Genomic DNA, 3971 nt, shown 5'->3' with positions numbered 1-3971 from the left:
TTTAGGCAAGTCACTTCACTTCTCTGGGCCTCAGGTACCTCATCTGTAAAATGGGGATGAAGACTGTGAGTCCCCCGTGGGACAACCTGGTTACCTTGTATCCCAGTGCTTGGCACGTAGTAAGCGCTTAACAAGTGCCACAATTATTATTATTACTAAGCACTTGGGAAAGGACAATACAACAATGAGTGGAAAATCCCTGCCCACAGCGAGCTCTCAGTCTAGAGGGGGGTAGACAGACATCAGTACAAATTTATTATTTTATAAATAATAAAATAAAATAAAATAAAATAAAATAAGATTAAAATAAAATAATCGACGTACAGACGTCGATACAAAGAAATAAATGAAATAAATAAAGGGCACATCCTTGGACTCCTTCTGGTTGATTGATTGATTGATTGATTGAGAGGTTTGGGAGATGCTCAGTGAAGTGGGGCTTAAACTGGGGTTCAGATCATGTGGGTTGATAATAATAATCACTCAATCAATCGTATTTATTGAGCGCTTACTGTGTGCAGAGCACTGTACTACGCGCTTGGGAAGCGCAAGTTGGCAACACATAGAGACGGTCCCTACCCAACAGCGGGCTCACAGTCTAGAAGGGGGAGACAGAGAACAAAACCAAACATATTAACAAAATAAAATAAATAGAATAGATATGTACAAGTAAAATCAATCAATAAATAGAGTAATAAATCTGTACAAACATATATACATATACACAGGTGCTGTGGGGAAGGGAAGGAGGTAAGGCGGGGGGGATGGGATAATAATGATGGCATTTATCATCATCATCATCATCAATCGTATTTATTGAGCACTTACTATGTGCAGAGCACTGTACTAAGCGCTTGGGAAGTACAAATTGGCAACATATCGCTTACTATGTGCAAAGCACTGTTCTAAGCGCTGGGGAGGTTACAAGGTGATCAGGTTGTCCCACGGGGGGCTCACAGTCTTAATCCCCATTTTCCAGATGAGGTAACTGAGGCCCAGAGAAGTGAAGTGACTCTCATTCATTCATTCAATTGTATTTATTGAGCGCTTACTGTGTGCAGAGCACTGTACTAAGCTCTTGGGAAGTACAAATTGGCAACATATAGAGTCGGTCCCTACCCAACAGTGGGCTCACAGTCTAGAAGACTTGACCAAAGTCACACGGCTGACAGTTGGAGGAGCCGGGATTTGAACCCATGACCTCTGACTCCAAAGCCCGGGCTTTTTCCACTGAGCCATGCTGCTTCTCTGATAATTGATCATTCTAGTGATCTATTCTGACGGTTTTGACACCCGTCCACGTGTTTTGTTTTGTCGTCTGTCTCCCCCTTCTAGACTGTGAGCCCATTGGTGGGTAGGGACCGTCTCTAGATGTTGTCGACTTGTACTTCCCAAGCGCTTAGTACAGTGCTCTGCACACAGTAAGCGCTCAATAGGTACGATTGAATGAATGAATGAATGTTGGGGAGGGACCATCTCTGTTTCCAATGTGTGCTTCCCAAGTGCTTAGTCCAGTGCTCTGCACACAGTAAGCGCTCAATAAATGTGATGGAATGAATGAATGAATGAATAATAATATAATAATAATGGCATTTATTAAGCGCTTACTATGTGCAAAGCACTGTTCTAAGCACTGGGGAAGTTACAAGGTGATCAGGTTGTCCCACGGGGCATTCACAGTCTTACTCCCCATTTTGCAGATGAGGGAACTGAGGCACAGAGAAGTGAAGTGACTTGCCCAAAGTCACACAGCTGACAATTAGCGGAGCCGGGATTTGAACTCATAATAAAAATAATAATGGCCTTTGTTAAGCGCTTACTATGTGCAGAGCACTGTTTTAAGCGCTGGGGGTGGATAGAAGGTGATCAAGTTGTCCCACGTGGGGCTCACAGTCTTAATCCCCATTTTACAGATGAGGGAACTGAGGCCCAGAGAAGTGAAGTAACTTGCCCAAAGTCACACAGCTGACAATTGGCAGAGCCGGGATTTGAACCCATGCCCTCTGCCTCCAAAGCACGGGCTCTTTCCACTGAGCCATGCTGCTTCTCTAACAACAACGGTCTTGTTGGGGACGGGAAGGTGTCTACCAGCTCTGTTATATTATACTCTCCCAAGTGCTTAGTACAGTGCTCTGCACACAGTAAGCACTCAATAAATTTGATCAATTTTTTTGTTATACCTGCAATATTATTATATGCACTGTAATAATAATATTTTACTTGTATGTTTTTACTATTCTATTTATTTTGTTAATGATGTGCATAGAGCTTTAATTCTATTTTTTCTGACGATTTTGACACCTGTCTCCATGTTTTGTCTTGTCGTCTGTCTTCCCCTTCTAGACCGTGAGCCCGTTGTTAGGTAGGGACCGTCTCTATATGTTGCCGACTTGGACTTCCCAAGCGCTTAGTACAGTGCTCTGCACACAGTAAGGCTCAATAAATACGATTGAATGAATGAATGAATGGTTGGTAGGGACTGTCTCTACATGTTGCCGACTTGTACTTCCCAAGTGCTTAGTACAGTGCTCTGCACAAAGTAAGCGCTCAATAAATTTGATCGAATTTTTTTGTTATACCTGTAATATTATTACAGGCACTGTAATAATAATATTTTACTTGTACATATTTACTATTCTATTTATTTTGTTAATGATGTGCATAGAGCTTTAATTCTATTTGTTCTGATGATTTTGACACCTGTCTACATGTTTTGTTTTGTTGTCTGTCTCCCCCTTCTAGACTGGGAGCCCGTTGTTGGGTAGGGGCCGTCTCTCTATGTTGCCGACTTGTACTTCCCAAACGCTTAGTACAGTGCTCTGCACACAGTCAGCGCTCAATAAATACGATTGATTGAATGAATGAATGAATAATAATGATGCTATTTGTTCAGCTTGGCTCAGTGGAAAGATCCCGGGCTTGGGAGTCAGAGGTCATGGGTTCTAATCCCGGCTCCGCCACTTGTCTGCTGTGTGACTTTGGGTGAGTCACTTCACTTCTCTGGGCCTCAGTTTCCTCATCTGTAAAATGGGGATGAAGACTATGAACCCCACGTGCGACAACCTGATCACCTTGTATCCTCCCCAGCGCTTAGAACAGTGCTTTGCACATAGTAAACGCTTAACAAATGCCATTATTATTATTATTAAGTGCTTACTATGTGCCAAGCACTGTTCTACTAAGCGCTGGGGTAGATATAACCTAACCAGGTTGGACACAGTCCACGTCCCACCTTCTAGACTGTGAGCCCGCTGTTGGGTAGGGACCGTCTCTATATGTTGCCAACTTGGACTTCCCAAGCGCTTAGTCCAGTGCTCTGCACACAGTCAGCGCTCAATAAATACAACTGATTGATTGATTGATTGGACTTCCCAAGCGCTTAGTCCAGTGCTCTGCACACAGTAAGCACTCAATAAATCCGACTGAATGAATGAACATGAGGCTCTCAAGTCTTAGCTCCATTCCACAGACGAGGGAACTGAGGCCCAGAGAAGTGAAGTGATTTGCCCAGGGTCACACGGCTGACAAGTGGCGGAGCCGGGATTAGAACCCAGCTCCTAACTGACTGATTATCCCGGCATCCTGAAGCAAAAAAGGGCCAACGAGTGTGTTCCCGTGGGACCTTGCACGGCATTCGGCTTCTCAATGGACTTCCGCCAAGGCCACAGAGATTAGGCATGCCCTGTGGCAAGCTCGTCAATCAATCAATCGTATTTATTGAGCGCTTACTGTGTGCAGAGCACTGGACTAAGCGCTTGGGAAGTACAAGCTGGCAACATATAGAGACAGTCCCTACCCAACAGTGGGCTCACAGTCTAGAAGGGGGAGACAGAGGACAAAACCAAGCATACTAACAAAATAAAATAAATAGAATAGATAGGTACAAGTAAAATAAATAAATAGAGTAATAAATCTGTACAAACATATATACATATATACAGGTGCTGTGGGGAAGGGAAGGAGGTAAGATG

The sequence above is a fragment of the Tachyglossus aculeatus genome, chromosome 21 (assembly GCF_015852505.1).
Source record: "Tachyglossus aculeatus isolate mTacAcu1 chromosome 21, mTacAcu1.pri, whole genome shotgun sequence".
Lineage (NCBI taxonomy): Eukaryota > Metazoa > Chordata > Mammalia > Monotremata > Tachyglossidae > Tachyglossus > Tachyglossus aculeatus.
This window is presented reverse-complemented; position numbering follows the sequence as displayed.